General features: G+C 34.9%; 1 protein-coding gene and 1 non-coding gene across 2 annotated transcripts in view; one reads left to right on the forward strand and one right to left on the reverse strand.

Annotated features, from left to right (window-relative positions):
- Positions 1–19,552, forward strand: part of LOC111786809 (uncharacterized) — a 45,749-nt gene that overhangs the window by 13,357 nt on the left and 12,840 nt on the right. The window lies entirely within an intron of this gene.
- On the reverse strand, positions 2,249–2,320 carry TRNAC-GCA (transfer RNA cysteine (anticodon GCA)). Its single transcript has one exon. It is a non-coding gene; the product is annotated as a tRNA-Cys (tRNA).

Here is a 19,552-nt window from a genome sequence, read left to right on the forward strand (position 1 = left end):
CTAAAGTGGTATCCTCCGTAGATGTACCCTTGGTCTCTAATAGATACTACGTGCACAATATCATGTTGGGCTATTCCTTCCAAGCTTGACCCAAGACGTTATGCATAGAGGCCCCTATTTCTCTTTAGGTGGGATGCTATGGTATATGTACCATGAGCAGCCTGCACCATGATTTGCACAATATCATGTTGGGCTATTCCTTCCAAGCTTGACCCAAGACGTTATGCATAGAGGCCCCTATTTCTCTTTAGGTGGGATGCTATGGTATATGTACCATGAGCAGCCTGCACCATGATTTGCTAGCAGGATGCCACGATTATGACAACACCACCTATGCACTCATGGAAAGTGGTAACACCGTTTTGTTTTAAAATGTCTTGTGTTGTCGTTCCTTAATTCTGTGTTTTCACATCAAGGTCATTTCATAAAGGTCCTACAGGGAGTTGAACCCAAGTCGTTGGATTCAAAGTCCAAAGTGCTAACCACTACACCGTAGAACCCCTTGTAAACATTTAATTTGGAATGGTTTTCCTATTTTATGCCGATTCCACAAGAAGGGAGATCCTATCATGAGTCAAACTCAAGTTATTGGATTCAAAGTTCTAGAGCTGTTTTATCTAACTCATTGTGATCTTGAGCACCTTTAGAGTGGTTGCAGAAGTAACCCTCCGGTGTTGATTGAAGCTCTTGGAGAACATGTAATTTTATATATTTCTTATAGTTAATTTATATATTGGTGTATATTACAAACAAATTGAAATAATACTTTACATCCCTGTCTTTCTTTCTTCCGTGCAAAACTTAACATGAAAACTATATTATTTCAATATTCACTCGAGAAACAAGGGTGGAAACTATATTATTTCAAACCCTCCATTATTGCTTCTACTTTGCGTGAAAATGCTTCCACTAAATCATGGTACTAACTAGTTGGTTTGGTTTGGTTTAATTCTTGGGTCCACTAGATTGAATTGACGTAGCTCAATTAAACTCTTGATAATATAAAAATCATAAGTTTCTTAAATTAAGTTAACTTAAAAGTTTAACCCCTAATCTTTTTTAGAATGTTTAGCTTTGTGTCGTGATCTCTAAATGCTTAGAAGTATCTAATAAGACTTCTATTTAAGGAACTTTTCACTATAAAAGATGTAAAACTTCAGGTTTATTATTAAGGAATTTCAAATGAGTGATTTGATATATCATAGAGGACAAAATATTTATTTGTTTCAAATATCTTACGTTGACCATTCTTTTTTGTCAAGTATTTTGAATATTATCATTGTGAATTACTAATGGCATTAGATTGAATCTCATTAATAACAATATCTCAAAACTCAGGTAAAGATGACATCAAAATTAATACTTTAATTTCATCTTCAAAATTTATTTCCACTTAACTTAGTTGACTAATAATCATAATAGTCACGGGTGCACAAATATTTACAACCTGAAAAGGTAAAATTATAAGGAGTACAAGAAAAAAGTGTTTAAAATAGTTTTAAAATATAGAAAAAAAAAATAGTAGGAATTGGTCAAAGTCAACGTCCATTGATGACTTATGAAACAACACAACACACATGAGGGTAACATTTTTTTTATTTCTCTACTATATTAGGCCCTTTGGTTTATTGGCTTTACAAGATGGAGACATGAAGTTTTCTATGTTCGAAATAAATTTGGTTGATTGTTTTCTGGTTAGCATTGGGGTACCATCAAAACTTATTTATTTCTTTGAAATGTTTGAGTTTACAATTTACATGTTTTCATTTTTCTACTTTGTCTGCTTACATTTAGAAATGAAGCAAGATTAGTCTGAGGGTTTTAGGCAGATTGTTATAATTCTAATTTTTAACTAAAAAAAAAAAATTAGTCTCGTTGTCACGCTTAAAACTACCCTATAGGTATAATCGACCTATTATCCTTCCACCAATAGGAGCAAAAGGCAACGTTACTATGTGAAACTAGTTTCATGTCATTTATTCAACAATAAGGGTGTTAGCATGCATTTGTAAATGAACCCATATTTAAAAAATTTATATAAAATAGAAAAGAATTGTTATATCAAAGACAATGAGAAAACCAACGGTTCCTTCACCCAAGACCTATGGCCCGACTCCCAACATGGAAGGGATAATCTAGAGAATCATTCCAAGAACCCTAATGGATGGGTTATAAACTCACATTTCGGTGGGTTCTCCAAGCACGGATTGCAAGTTAAAAGAGGTTGAAAACAAAGTAAAATGATAAAAGGGCCCAACCAAATTCGAACAGGTGACCTCTTGATCTGCAGTCAAATGCTTTACCACTAAGCTATAGACCCATTTTGCATGATTTCAACCTTAGTGACCCCTTCTACAGAGTGTCAGTCTAAAAGTGTAAAAAGTGTCTCTCCAAAATAAAAGAGCCCAACCAAGTTCAAACGGGTGACCGGTCAAATTTTCTACCACTGAGCCATGGATCCATTTTGTAGGATTTTAACCTTAGTGACCCCTTAGACATAGTGTCGGTCCAAAAAGTGTAACAAATTTCTATCCAAGGTAGAAGGGCCTGTTAGGATCGCACAACAACGCACACGCTCGATCTAGATGAACACAAAGAACAGGATAGAGAAAAGTGCAAGGAAAACTCTGGCTAAAAGGATTTTTCTATTGATGACTTCACGTATGTACAGTAAGAGAGAATTACAGAGAATAGAAAGTACTTTATAAAGCTCTAGCGGACGGGATATATATATAGTTCAGTTTACTATATATAGGTTTACCAGATTTAACCATCTACTATATATAGCCATTTACTATATATAGCTTTACCCGATTTAACCATCTACTATATATAGTTATTTACCATATATAGGTTTACCGGATATAGTTTTACCAAATATAGCTGTACCGGATATAGCTTTACCAAATATAGCTTTACCGGATATAACCGTTGACCAAGCTATAAATAAGCCGCAGGCTCCATAACCTAACAATTCTCTCACTTGGAGACTGATCTAGTCAACCAAGAATTTCATTCTCAAACGACCATGAGCATCTTCATGGTCTTCATGGCACCATATCAATTGAGACTTTGCACAACCTCAATATTCCAACATCAACACATTTTGTCAACATGTTTGCTTGATTCTTTGCACCCCCTATCTTCTCCAAACACATCACCATCTTTCACTAACCTGCAAGTGAAATGGTATCGTCTTATGTATTTTCTCTTTAAATGATAGACCGGGTTTCTTCGCCAACTGTATGACACTCTGACTATTTCTGTTAAGAATCTTCGTGTTGCTTCTTGCCCATTCTTCCAAATAGTCAATCATCCATATCGTCTTCTTTCAAGCTTCAACTATTGCCACGTACTCAATCTCAGTACAAAGCATTTTTTAAGCCTAGACGTCCCATCATCCATGGCTTGCTCCTACTTGGTTGTATCCTCCAACTGTAGGGTCTCATCGAAGGGTTGTGGTTCCCTTTCATCAGTAATAGATAGTGTAATGAAGGTACATACATATCTGGTTCTCTGATAGTACAGGATGATCTTCTCAACACCAGTTCAGGTGTCAGTTGCTCCACTACTGATTCCTCCACAACAACCTCAGGAGTTTGTTGAGTATCTGCTACAAGATCACTTGGTGATTTTCTCCGCAACTCAACCTCAACTCCCACTTGCTTTGTTGTCTTGGAACCTTGCTCCACATCTGGTTCCTCACCAGTAGTCTCAGGAGTTTCTTGAGTATCTGTTACAGCATCACTAGGTGAGTTTCCCTGTAACTCAAGCTCAACTCCCACTTGCTTCGTGGTCTTGGAACCTTGCTCCACATCTGGTTCCATTTCCAATCGCACTTTCTTCAATTCTCTAGTGGTTCTTGTGAAGCTAACTCGTTTCTGCTTGCTCATAACGTAGTTCTCACAACGACCCACATCAACAAATTTCAGACCTTCTAAAACTTCTTTCGCAGCCAGCCTCTTCATTCCTTTCGTGCTCATAGGTTCAAGTCTATTGTGCTGTAGACTTGAATTTGAAGCACTCTCAGCAACAACAGCTATGTTCATACACCCTGCAGTGGTGTATAAGGTTCCAGATTTTTAGCCACGTGCTACCACCATAGCACCCTTCATAATCTTCCACGAACTCTTCCCTAACTTTGTTGCATAACCTGTGCTATCCAACTGACCAATAGAGATCAGGTTCCTTCAGAGACCAGGAATATATCTGACATTCTTTAATGTCCACTCATTTCCTGCCGGAGTTTTTATGCAGACATCTCTTTTTTCTTTAATCTCCAAATCTTTGTTGTCGGCAAGATACACCTTCTCGAAATTTCCAGACTTGAAATTCCAGAACAACTCTTTATTTGGAGACGAATGAAAAGATGCACCTGAATCCAAAATTCAGGATTCAATCGAACTGTCCATGCTGAGGATTAGAGCAACCCCAATGTTTTCTGCTGAATTTATAGAATCATCACATCTTCAGATTTGTGATTCTGTTTTCTCTTTGGTCTCGTACAACCTGTCCGAAAGTGACATTTTTCTCCACAATTCCAACACGTTACGTTTGGTCTATTTGGAGATTTTGATCGCTCTTTGTTTGGGCCCTTCGGTTTACTTCTTCCCCTTCGATCAACACTGAGAGCATTGCCTGATGAATCTCCAGTTTCTCGTTTGCGAATACTTTCGCTGAGAACTACATCTCAAATTTCACAAAACTTCAGTTTATCAGATCCTCGGGAGCTGCTGATTGCGGCAACAACAGTATCCCATGACTCGGGTAAGGATGACATCAAAATCAACGCTTTAATTTCATCTTCGAAATTAATTTCCACCGAACTCAGTTGACTTATGATCATATTGAATTCATTTATATGATCAGCAACAGGTCCACTTTCAGACATCTGTAGATTGAACAATCTCCACATCAAATACACCTTGTTCATAGCCGATGGTTTTTCATACATATTTGACAGCGCCTTCAATAGATCTGACGTTGTCTTCTACTTGATAATGTTGAATGCCACGTTTCTTGATCGCGTCAACCGAATCAGCCCAAGGCTTGTCGATCCTTGAGCTTCCACTGTTCCATGGTCATGGATTCTGACTTCACTCCCAACAGAGCTTCGTGAAGATCTTTCTGGTACAGATCATCTTCAATCTGCATCATCCAGAAACCGAAATCAGATCCATCGAACTTCTCAATTCAAATCTTTGAACTTTCCATCTTCATAGATCGTGGTGAATTTTGCCTAGCTCTGATACCAGTTGTTGGGATCGCACAACAACGCACACGCTCGATCTAGATGAACACAAAGAACAGGATAGAGAAAAGTGCAAGGAAAACTCTGGCTAAAAGGATTTTTCTATTGATGTCTTCACGTATGTACAGTAAGAGAGAATTATAGAGAATATAAAGTACTTTTCAAAGCTTTAGTGGATGGTATATATATATAGTTCAGTTTACTATATATAGGTTTACCAAATTTAACCATCTACTATGTATAGCCATTTACTATATATAGCTTTACCCGATTTAACCATTTACTATATATAGCTATTTATCATATATATATATATATATATATATATATATATATATATATCTATATATATATATATAGCTTTACAAGATATAGCTTTACAAAATATAGCTTTACCGGATATAGCTTTACCAAATATAGCTTACCGGATATAACCGTTGACCAAGCTATAAATAAGAAGCAGGCTCCATAACCTAACAGGGCCCAACTAGGTTCGAATTGGTGACCTCTTGATCTGCAATCAAATGCTCTAACATTGAGCTATGGTCCCATTTTGTATGATCTCAACCTTAGTGACCCCTTCTACAGATTATCGGTCCAAAAGTGACCCTACCGAATCGACTATGGACCAATTTTGTATAAATTGGTGGATTACCTATCAGGAATTAAACACAGGTCGTTAGATTCAAAGTCGAAAGTGCTAACCACTACACCATAGAACCACTTGTTAAACTTTATTTTGGCAGCGATTTTGATAAGCGCCAACAACGCTGGATTTTGCAAAGCTAGTGGTCGTAGTATCCTTACAGACTTTCACAAGGTGTTTTCAACTTCTTTTAGGTAATTGAACTTTCGAGTCCATGCAATTGGTTGTTTTAGTATCAGTTTAAGAAGATAGAGGAGAGAAGAGAGACTTTGTTAGAAATTCTCCCATAGGTAATCCCCCAATGTGTTTTCAACTTGTTTTATAGGTCGAATTTTAAAATCAAACCACAACAAAATTTACTTCTATCTAGCAAAATTATTATTTTTTGTTTGAAACAAGATTATTCCCACCTTTTTCTAAAATTAAATTTGACTCTAGAATAGATTTTAATAGTTTTGTTAATTAAATTTTCTTTAAAATTTTTGTACACAGAGTACAATGGAAATAATATTTTTTTTTTTTTTTTTTTTTACTATTTTGTAATTTGTATGGTATTATTGGAGGCTTTTGAATGAAATATGATAATTGATTCTCTGTCCTCTTTGACAATTTTAGATACCTCCATATCCTATATTTGATGGGTTAAGTTTCATTATGAGATCAGCCCTTGGGTCAATAAGACTTAAGCAGAGAGTTTATTTGACTAATGAATTGATTTTTTTTGGGTTGTAGAGATATCCCTTACAAATCAAGACTTTGTATTATTTTGAAGACACTCATCAAGACATTTGTAAATGTGCCTGATATCTTGGAGGATATAAGACATGTAATTGAGAGAACCTAAATTTTTTTTTGAAGTTTGTTTTTCTAGGATACGTCATCACCAAAGTTTGAGACAAAGACCATTGGATGGGTTTTAATAAGGCTCAAATAAATTTAAAATCCAAGAAAACGTATCTGAGTTTGATATTATTTGATTTTGGGTATGGACACAACTAGCTGATTTCTTTTGATTACATTAATGAATGTATGTAGATGTTTAAAGTGTTGATCTTAATGGTTTTAGAAAATATCAACACATCATCGATATAAACTATCGAATTTTTTTGAAAGGATTGAAAATATCATTCATAATCTTTTGAAATTCAGATGGAGCATTATTTAGCCTAAATGGCATGACGTTCCTCTCATATTTTCTAAATTGGACATTAAATGCTATTTTATATTTGTCCTTTCACGAAACTAGAATTTTCCGAAATCCCAATTTCATGTCGAATTTTATAAAAACATTTGACTCTAAATTCTTTCTATCAAATCATTTTTGTTTTGGATTGGATATCTTATTTATTCTAAAACCTTATTCAAATGTTTGTAGTTATCAGAATTTCTGGTTTCTTTTCACCATGTTGTTAACCTAAAATGCCAGACATGACCACATGCTCTTTGAAGACCTTATCAGCTTCCTCTGCAAAATATCACCTAAAATGTCACAGTATTTAGTGTTAGATTCTTTTTGACTTAACCCTATGGTTCTATTTAAAGTGAACTTGTGATAATTTTTGTCAAATTATATATTTTAATACCTAATACATTAAGATATAATATCTTATTTAAATAATATTAAAATGTGGTAGAATATCATAATATATGTTTAATTAATATGAATCGCATTCAAATTTCAAATATATATTTTTATTTAATGTTTATGATACACATCAATTATTTTAATATTTAACATATCAAATACGTTAATATGTTTTGATATTATACTTCAAGACTATAGGCACTTGCTCAGAGGACTTGAAAGTTACATTGGCCTACAATGCATCTCATGGACGATGCAAAACTATGGTGGCGCTTGAAGGTGAATTGTATAAAAAACTGGTCATGCACAAAAAATCATGGGAAGACCATTGATGGAATTGAAGCAATCGACGCTCCCCTGTATGGGTCCAATCAAAGACCTAATGTTTGATGTTGACTCTTTTGAAGAAAGAGCCACATGATCAAACAACAAAAAACGTGGCGGTATCTCTGAGAACTCTATCGCACACATAAAAAAAAACGTGTCGCAGAGTTAGACATTACACAGAAGGTCTAGCTTTCATCGAGGAGACCCGAGTTTGATTCTCGAAAATGAAACTTTATTTTCTTATTTCGTTTATTTTATAGTTTCATCTTTTGTCACCAATTATATTTAAACTTTACCTAGGTTTGAGAAGCACTATAATGGATGAGTTCAATAGTATCTTAAATTCAAAAGACTTTTATGAACTTGGTTTGAGAGGCACTATAATGGTCAAGTTCAATAGCATCTTACATCAAAAGGACTTTTATGAACTTTGAACCTTTAATAGTGTTATGTCATAGATATTTGGTTCAATTTCAACAAGTGAGGTTGAGGTCATTCAAATGGTTAATATGATAATCCGGTCATTTTCAAGGTCTCTTTTGTTGAACGCCATCATGGCTGAGATGACTAAGATGAGCACCAGAGTGAGTTTGACAAGGAGGGTCGTAGAGAACCACACCCCAAGCCAAGCTCATGTTGGGCTTAACAAACTGAAAATCCAAAAACACAAACCCTTAAATGGGAACCAGGATGCTAAGGAATTAAAAAGCTTTATTTTTGACGTAGAACAATACTTGAAGGTTACAGGAACTTGCTCATAGAACCTAAGAGTTACGTTGGCCACAATGCATCTCATGGATGGTGGCGCTCGCAGGTGGATGATATAAAAAATGGGTCATGCACCATAAACTCATGGGAAGACCGTTGATGGAATCGATGCAATCGACGCTCCCATTGATGGGTTGCCAATTAAAGACCTGACGTTTGATGTTGACTCTTTTGAAGAAAAAGCCACATGATCGAACACCTCGAAATGTCGCGGTAGCTCTAAGAACTCTATCATACGACCTGAGAGTTGAGGGCTACATGAACTTTCTCATACGACCTGATAGTTACGTTAGCCGCAATGCATCTCATGGACAATGCAAAACTATGGTAGTTCTCGAAGGTGAATGGTATAAAAAATGGGTCATGAACCATAAACTCATGGGAAGATCGTTGATGGAATCGATGCAATCGACACTCCCCTAGATAGGTTGCCAATCAAAGACCTAACATTTTATATTGACTCTTTTGAAGAAAGAGCCACACAATCGAACAGCTTAAAACGTCGCGGTAGCCCTGAGAACTCTAACACACACAGAAAAGGACGTGTCGAAGAGTTAGACATTAAGCAAAAGATCATGCTAAAACTCTTCAGCGATCTGACAAAAGACTTTAGGACACCTACACCAAAAATCCATTGTCGTCCAGCGGTAAGGATATTTGGCTTCCACCCAGGAGATTCGAGTTCGATTCCTTGTAATGGTATATTATTTTCTTATTTCATTTTATTTTACAGTTTCTATCTTAGACTAAAAAGACTTTTATGAACTTCGTACCTTTGTTAGAGTTATGTTATAGATATTTCGTTCAATTTCAAATGGTTAATGCGATAATCCAGTTGTTTTCGAGGTCTCTCTTGTTGAACGACATCATGGTTGAGATGAGCAGGTAATTCAAATGGTTAATGCGATAATCCAGTCGTTTTCGAGGTCTCTCTTGTTGAACGACGTCATGGTAGAGATGAGCAGGTGATTCAAATGGTTGATGCGATAATCCAGTCGTTTTCGAGGTCTCTCTTGTTGAACGATATCATGGTTGAGATGAGCACCCGAGTGAGTTTGACAAGTTGGGCTGTAGAGAACCACACCTCAAGTCAAGTTCATGTGGGCTTAACAAACTTAAAATCCAAGAACACAACCCCTTAAATGGAAACCAGGATGCTAAGGAATTAAAAAGCTTTATTTTTCACGTAGAACAATACTTGAAGGTTACTTGAACTTGCTCATAGGACCTAAGAGTTACGTTGGTCGCAATGCATCTCATGGACGATGCAAAACTATGGTAGTTCTCGAAGGTGAACGGTATAAAAAATGGGTCATGCACCATAAACTCATGGAAAGACTGTTGATGGAATCGATGCAATCGACGCTCCTTCTTATACAAAATTTGGATCAACCAAGAGATAAAGCTAGAATTAGATTATGGAACCTTTTTCTAAATTGAGTCACTCCACAATCCAACTTCGTCAAGGCTTGATTGGATGACTCAGATGCAATCTACCACAAGAATTGCATAAAACTTAGAAATGACAAAGATATGCTTGAATTTCTACACGGGGGATCATCTCAACTTGAGAGATCAATTTCATTGATCACAAATATTCTTTTACATAATAATGTGTGGGTATTTATAGTCTCCCCACAAAAGAAGTTAGTGACCGTGATTTAATCTCGATCCCTTTAGATCTCCACAGAAGACCAATTTGAGCATTACAAACTTTATGAAATTAAAATAAGAAATAAAGTTTTCTAACCACTCATGAAATGATGCTTGCAACTTCATCCGCTACTTCAACCATGCAAATATTTACTTTTGAATCTCCAAATGGTCTTGACTCAAACGAATCAGCTTGTCACACATGAAATGATGGTTGAACCTAGCCTATCCAATTTTGTAGATGAAGTATGAATGCTTGTTGAATCTTCTTGGCCTTGGGTTGTGTAATAGGTCCAGTTGGAACACCGTGATTCTTATCATCATCCCCCTCTTCAAAAGGATTTGTCCTCGAATCAGAAAAATCATCACCTACATCAAAAGGACTCAACTCAGCAACATTGAAAGTAGAATGTACACTGTGATTCTTATCATCATCCCCCTCTTTAGGATTCGTCCTCGAATAAGAAAAATCATCACCTACATCAGAAGGACTCAACTTAGCAACATTGAAAGTAGAATGTATTGACAATTCTAAGGGAAGATCAATTTTATTGTTCCATGCAATAAAATGAGTCATTTTACTCAATGTCTTATAGAGCATTTATAGTCAAATAAAAAATTAGGAATCCACGCTATCCACAAACGCACTCCCAATTGAGCTATCCACACTAACATTAAAATGAAAATTCATCAGTAAAGTTATTTATGCTAACTCATTTAAATTTTAAAAAGAAATCATCTCTAAATTTAGATAAGATAGTAAGTTATATTACTTGAATCAGGTGATCGTGTATCTAACACGTGACCTTGAGATCTTTAGTGACGCTCTCCCAACGAAGCTACCCCGGCTAACATTAAAAATGAAAACTCATTAGTAAAGTATTTAGCTAATTCATTGATATTTTAAAAGGAAATAATCACTAATTTTAAATTGAATAGTCACGAGTGAAGTTATGTGACTTGAATCAGGTGCGGTGAACGATGATCGAACACGTGACCTTCACATTTTCAGTCTGACGCTCTCAAAACTAAGTTATCTTCGCTAATATTTAAAAAAAAAATCATAAGTAAAGGTATTTCCGCTAATTCATTATATTTTAAAAAGAAACCATCACTAATTTTAGATTGAATAAAGTTATGCAACTTAATGAACTTATGTAACGTAAACCAAGTGCGGTGAACGTGGATTAAACATGTAACCTTCAGATATTCAGTCCGAACTAAGCCATCCCCGCTAACACTAAAAATCAAAATTCATGTGTAAAGGTATTTCTGCTAATTCATTATTCGTTGAAATTTTAAAAATAAATAATAACTAGTTTATTTTTTATTGAATAGTCAACTTATGCAAATGGAAACAGGTGCGGTGAACGTGGAGATTAAACATGCGACCTTCCAATATTCAATCTGATGCTCTCCCAACTAAGCCATCCTAGATAACATAAAAAATAAATAATCACATGTTTTAGATTGAATAGTAAAGTTATGCAACTTAGTCAACTTATGCCAGTTGGATAAAAAAACGTGACAGATCTTCTGCTAATTCATTGAGATTTTAAAAAGAAATAATCGATCTTCCGCTAATTCATTGAGATTGAGATTTTAAAAAGAAATAATTGATAATGTAGTGAACCTGGATCAAACGTTACCTTTAAATCTTCCTTCTACTAATTCATTGAGATTGAGATTTTAAAAAGAAATAATTGCTAATGCAGTGAACGTGGATCAAACGTTACCTTTAAATCTTCAATATGACGCTCTCCTTGAGCTATCCACGCTAATATTAAAATTAAAAATTCAAAAAGAAATAATCGCTAATGCAGTGAACGTGGAAAAAGGGGAGCAAACGACAACTATTGGGCTAGAGTTGGTGCAAAGTACCAACGCCGCAGTCCAGAAGATTAAAGCTAGGATACAAACCGCACAAAGCCGAGAGAAAAGCTATGCAGACCTAAGGCGCAAGTACATGGAATTGTAGGGAGGGGATCATATATTACTAAAGGTAGCACCCCATGAGAGGGGTGCTCAGGTAGGGTGAAAAGGGGAAGCTAAGCCCTAGGTTTATCCGTCCCTTTGAGATATTAGAAAGGATTGGATCTGTGGCCTATAGAATCGGGCAATGCCCAAACTTGTCTGCAGTACATAATATCTTTCATGTATCCATACTACGGAAGTATACCCTAGATCGTTCGCACGTACTGGCTCATGAAACTCTCTTCTTGAGAGATGACCTAACGTATAAAGAAGACCCGATTCAAAGAATAGACAAGAAAGTCAAATGATTGACAAACAAGGAAATCTCTCTTGTTAAGGTCCTATGGAAGAATCATAGAGTAAAAGAAACCACTTGGGAAACAAGAGGCAAATAAGAACCTTGTACCTTGACCTATTTTAGAATAAGCACTTTCGATCACTGAAAGTTTTCAAAGGAGAGGAGAATTTGCAACACTCAAGGTCTCCAATAAGAGACAGTGTATAATCCCTACTAGGTTGTATCTAGAAGTAAAGAACAAGTAAAATTGAAAAAACATTGAGAAAATGGTACTTTTTCTAATTTGTATAAACTTCCCGAATCATTAAATTTTTTATAGAATAAGAATTACAAGTTGCTTAAAAAAGGAAGGCTCCATCGGAGAAGACTTTTCTGGCAGAAGATTTAGAAAATTCAAGAATGAAATTATAGAAATTCTAGACGTTTCAATGGTAGTGGAAAATCCGTCTATAAATTATGAATAAGGGTAGACTATTAGGGGCAAGAAGCAAGCTTAATCGAGTACCCAATCGAGAGATTCAAGTTTTTTGTTTTGGGGTATCGTGTTCATGGGTTTACCTAGAATTCCAGAACTATAGTCCACTATTCATTTCCAAACTTGTTCCTGCACCTTCTAAATAAGTTTACCCATAAGTTTGGTGAAGGAAAGAGATCCTCAAAGTGCTAGTAGGTTTTCACACGAATTAGTTCACGTTAGGTTACCCTCTAATGTTTTCCTAAGCTAAAACCTCAACTCCTAAAGCCTAACCCATGACATTATGTATAAACCTAGGTTCATCAATAATCCATGTACCAAGTACCTAGAACAATGTGAATAACATGCTAAATAAGTTGCTAGGATCCATACCCATAAGTAACCATTATCTGCATTACGATGTGTACTAAAAGGCCCCTATTCCTCTTTAGGTAGGATGTCCTGCAATATGTATCATGAGTTGGATGTTATGATAGGCCTACCTTTCCCATCAGCTAAACGAGATGTCCTGCACCATGATTTACCAGTAGGATTACATGATTATGACGACGCCACTCATGTGTTCTTGGGGATAAAATTGAAGGTTATTTTAGCGGAAGGTTTTCAGGATCAGTATATGATACATGACATGATGACCTCTAAGTTCTAAGATCCTGAAAACATAACAAGAAGTAATATCCTAGCTTAATGTCGCGATTAAGAACCTACGAGTAGACTACTTACTAAGTTTTACTCACTCCATGTTTATCATTTTTTTTTTCAAGTAACTAAGAGTTGGTCGTGGATGAGAGTGGACTTTGGAGTGTGGGCCATGGACTAACCTCTATTTTTAATCTAGTATTTTTTGTAACGAGTATGTATATGTAACACCCCAACAAATGAAGGAAATTAGCTCTCATAAGAATAAGCCACTCATGAAAGACCCAAAGGATAGAAAGGAAAAAAAAAATAAAGGATTAAGCAAGAACAAAGGACTTAGTCAAGTCACTTGTGTACCCTAACAAGTGATTTGAAGGAGTTAAAAGTTCTTTTGAAAAGGATTGGAAAGGAAAAAGTAAATGAAAAGGGCAAAAAAGTCATTTTATCAATTATCAGGAATCTTTCTAGATTTGTAATTCCTTATCTAAAAGAAATCTCTAGATTCAAAATAAGCGAAAAATGATAAAAAAAAAAAAAGATGAGAAATTTGTAGAAAAATTATGGATTTTTCGAGAAAAATAATAATAAAATATTTGGAAAGTGGAAAATTACCAAAATACCCCTAGAAGAATGGATAATTAAAGAAATGCCACTCTAATTAGAATCAGAGCATCTACCGTGACCATCCGAGCAAAATCCTTCGAACACAAATTTCATCCATCGGATCTCCCCCAAAATTTGATATGATCTAGAACGAACACTTACGGATCATCACATCCAACGACTAGTATTCAAAGCCAAGGTCGGTAAGGCTATGATCGGAGTTGATATCTCCGAAAAATTATCCAGAAAGTTTGATCTCTAAATAACGAAGATTCTAGAGCTCTCAATGTCGGTTTAAGCTCCTCCTATAAAGTCTGAAGTAGGAGCAACAATACGGAATAAGAATCGAGAAAGGTCGATCCCCCAATCGAAGCAATAAGCGTTTAGATTGTGGGTCTCCTACTCTCAGATTTCTTCCAAATTCGAGAGCAATCCTCCACCATTTCTCTTCAAACTTCTAAATAATGAAGAATCTGGAGCTCTCAATGTCGTTTTAAGCTCCTCCTATAAAGTCTGAAGTAGGAGCAACAATACGGAATAAGAATCGAGAAAGGTCGATCCCCCAATCGAGGGCAATAAGCGTTTAGATTATGGGTCCTACTCTCAGATTTCTTCCAATTTTGAGAGCAATCCTCCACCATTTCTCTTCAAACTTATTCCTACCTTTTCTCAACAAGATTACCCACAAGTTCTATGAAGAAATATAGTGCTGAAAGAGCCTAGAAACCATTCCCCCAATTCAATCAACCATTGAAGAACTTCAAGAAAAACTTGAAAATCCAATCCGAGGATACATGATGATTCGTCGAGAAAGAATGATTCCAATCAGTTTCTACACCTCCAAGGAATGCTTCCATAGAAGACCACAAAGAAAAGTAACCTCGAGAGCGTGTCGAATTGAAGGAAATAGGTTTCGAAATTAAATTGGGATAAGAGTCGAATTCCTATCTACGATCTCTTTTCCTTCAAATTAAGGATCCTCCAGCTTCAGAGGAAGAAGTTGAGTAAACTTGATGAAGGAATCGAGAGAGGAAACATCATAAAACAAGCTACCCAAGAGATCGAAAAATCTGGCGTTTCGAGTGAGTTGCATACCGAGAACGATTTTTGGAAATTAACGTCATACATTCAAAGACGTTCCTCCAAACCAATTCTTAGCCTGAAGAAAAGATATGGAAGAGGTTCGATGAAGAAATAGGGCCTTGAAACTCCAAGAATCGGCTACCCAATAAGAAATCCTTTGTTTTATCTCCAGCGATAAATCAGATTTTGGATGAACTTTGGAAACGAATATCTTAGGCTACGATCCACGAGAAGGTATTAAATCAATCACTAACCCTTCCTTGTAATACCCATCTTTAAGTTTCACGAAGAAATCGAGGAGAGAAACGCTGTAAATGTGGCTGTACAGGCCGAGTCTCAGATGGTGGCGACGCGAAAAATGCGCATCTTCTTCCTGTTAAGAGGAAGAAAACAATGATATGGCCAGTTCAACTGAACTGTCTAAGTCAACTCAAAATTTGATCTTTTCTCTGGTTTTCTCAATTTTAACCCCATTCCAGACCGATTCTCATAGAAAATCTTATGGTTTCAGAAACTAGATACAATAAGGAGTACGTGGAAGGAAATTTTGAAGTAATTTAGATACTGGAAGCTCAAGAATGGACGTCCCAAACATCGACGACGAGGCAAGTAGCCACCTTAGATTTTTTGTTAAGAAATATTTGTAGAAATCGCTTGGATTTTCATATGAACCCTAAACCAAGTATGAATTAAGGATATATGAAAGAAAAAACCCAAAGAACCGTGAGTTAAGACCCTGAACCAATCAAATAGCTTGAGATTTAAGTAACGTTAAAATAAACAACTATATGAGCTCCACTGCCTATCAAATTTTAATACTGAGCATATTATAGTATAATGAGGTCAGATATGAAATTTGGTGGTCATTGGATAAGGATAAGTAGGTAAACCTAGAAACAGTGTAAAATGATCATAGTGCCCCTAAGGTAATTTACCTTCGGTTCATGACCTAGATGACCTTCAAATGCTATGAAATTCATCGGTAGATCTTATTTTATGAAATGTTATATGAATACTTATCCCAAGAGGTTATATAAGGTAATGAAGTTTGGGAGTTATTGGAAAACTTTAGTTAGCGAAACCAAGATATGGGAGAAAATGCTCATCACGATCCATATGACCTTTGCCATGAAGCACGATGTTTATAAGTTTTGTAGTCAATGTTGCCAATGTTTGTTGCACACAAAAAAAAGATAGGGATGTTAAATTTTTAAGTCACTTTTGGAATATTAAGTCATAAATTCGGTAACAAAATATTAGGAGCATTGCTTAGGGCTATTATTTATAAGAATATTATGTCATAAATTGGGTAACAAATTATTGTTTTCAACTACATGTCATCTTCAGATTAACGAGCAAACTAAGGTGGTTAATAGAACGTTGGGAGCATTTCTTAGGGCTATTAACAACAACTCTTTAATAAACTAAAATCATACCGTCAGCATACTTAAACTATATAAAGTTTAGCTCTCCATACAAACTTAATTAAACAGAGGAATCCGCATCTTCATCATGTAAAATTGATGGAATAAGGAAAGAGAATAAGGAAATAGAGAGTTATCCCGGTTTGTTGTCGTTCATCAATGGAAGTTCCCTTCTCTTGAGCTCTCACGTCCACCTCTTTGCCCTAATCAATCCTTGTTGGTCTTCTTTTCTTTCTGCTGTCAACAGCTGCTGGATTAGTGTTTTCTTCTTCTTCTCTGGTTTCACAGCAGAGGCTGCTGCTGTGTAATTCGATTTTCTCCCCAAAATGTGGCTTCTCTCCTCTTGGTCTTCCTTTTCCTTTTATATTGAGCATGGGTTCCCGTTTAGGGCTGAAAAGGAATAAGTAGTCCACATAGGATGTTTCTCATCGGGTAGTCAATGACCCACTTGGACTGATGATATGAATTTAAAATTTCCATGTCATCCCCCATTTGTTTCCAAATTTGTTACTCCCACATGGTTTAGCATAAATGTCTGAAATTTTACCATATAACTCAACTAAATATACAATTAAGATCGATTTATGCCAAATCATTTTTTTTTTGTATGTTAGACCGCAATAAACGATTTCATGCTCACTAAGTAGAATAAATGGGTAATAAATGAGAAAATTGTGAATAAGGGTGCAATATTAACTATAAAAAGACTTGATATAACTCTACCTTTAGAGAGTTATCAATATTATAATGGCTACTACCTAAATTATAACCTAAAGTTGATAATTGATGTCCAATTAGCCAACCCTAAATTTGTAATCATTGTGGAGTGATTGGAATTACAATGGAAGTAGTTTAAACTCCTAGTACCTTAAATGAAGTTGGTCCTTTCTAATAAAACACGAATTTCTCTTTAATATCATTAATACAATTATGCTTCATCTTGAACCTACTAAACATGAAACTAAAACTGGGTTCAATTTAACTCAATTTTATTGTCATCTTGAATGACGTGTAGGATATATTCTTGATTTACCTCGATATTTCATATTAGTTAAGCTTTTTGCAAAATCACAATTAGACAACAACAAAGATGAACTTGGGTCTATTTATTATTTCAAAGAAAATTTCTTTCTCCATCTTATTCCTAAAAACTTTGCAATTAAATTCATATTATGCAAAGAAACAAATTTTTTACTCGCAAGAAGTAAAATATGCAACTTTAACTAAAATTTCATCTAAACAAATTTTATTGCCATACAACATAGATGAGAATTATAGCCTTCAAACAAAAACTAGAATAGTTGTGGTGAACGGGATAGAAACTCTAGTGTTCATCCATAATATACAACCACTACCTAAATTATGACCTAAAAATTTGAAAACATAAGTTGTAGTTGAAAATTACATAAAACAATCCCCTAAATCCAAGAACTCTGTCCAATTAGTAAATCCTAAAGATATTAGCTAACATAGAGTAATTGAAACTCCACATGAATTAATTTAAAGTTCCAGTTACTTAACTAAAGTTTATCTCGTCTTTAATGAAGCATGAGTTGCACTTAAGTTCATGAAATGTTTATAGACTCCAACTCTTAGTACTATTAATGCAATTATATTTCATATGAGTTTGTCATAAATCAAACTAAGGTACATTCAATACAACTTCATTTTCTTGTCAAACGAAGCAAAATAGAAGAATTAAATCAAAAAAACTTATGAACTGAGCCGAATAAATCCAACCCAACCCAAAGTGATTAGTTTGATTCATTTGTTGGGTTGTAGTTTATTTGATAACACTTGCATATTAGAACAATTCAATATTACAAGCCTTACTTACAAGTAAAATACTAGACCATCAACTTTTTGTTTTATAGTCCAACAACCGCTCAAGAAAATAGATTTCAAACTTGAGAGAAAAAAATATATTGAGTAGGAGTTAAAAATGTTGCACTTTTTTTAGAAAGGACATTTGGTCTAGTGGTATGATTCTCGCTTAGGGTGCGAGAGGTCTCGAGTTCAATTCTCGGAATGCCTCTATGTTCATGTCATCAAAAGATGAGCAAACCTAGTGTATTATCATTTAATGATAATTCTCTTTTTTAATATCATTTACTTGTGTAATATATGTCTCAAATGGAACTATCAAACTAAAACTTACTAGAAAATAAAAAATAAAAACTCCAAAATAACTTCTATTCTTGTTTCTTCTCTCTACAGTATCATTTACTTGTGTAATATATGTCTCAAATGGAACTATCAAACTAAAACTTACCCTAGAAAATAAAAAATAATTTACTTGTGTAATATATGTCTCAAATGGAACTATCAAACTAAAACTTACCCTAGAAAATAAAAAATAAAAACTCCAAAATAACTTCTATTCTTGTTGTAATATATGTCTCAAATGGAACTATCAAACTAAAACTTACACTAGAAAATAAAAAATAAAAACTCCAAAATAACTTCTATTCTTGTTTCTTCTCTCTACAGTATCATTTACTTGTGTAATATATGTCTCAAATGGAACTATCAAACTAAAACTTACCCTAGAAAAGAAAAAATAAAAACTCCAAAATAACTTCTATTCTTGTTTCTCTCAAATGTAACTATCAAACTAAAACTTACACTAGAAAATAAAAAATAAAAACTCCAAAATAACTTCTATTCTTGTTTCTTCTCTCTACAGTATCATTTACTTGTGTAATATATGTCTCAAATGGAACTATCAAACTAAAACTTACCCTAGAAAAGAAAAAATAAAAACTCCAAAATAACTTCTATTCTTGTTTCTCTCAAATGTAACTATCAAACTAAAACTTACACTAG

This window comes from Cucurbita pepo, chromosome 10, assembly GCF_057944985.1.
Source record: "Cucurbita pepo subsp. pepo isolate OVF chromosome 10, ASM5794498v1, whole genome shotgun sequence".
NCBI classification, from domain to species: domain Eukaryota; kingdom Viridiplantae; phylum Streptophyta; class Magnoliopsida; order Cucurbitales; family Cucurbitaceae; genus Cucurbita; species Cucurbita pepo.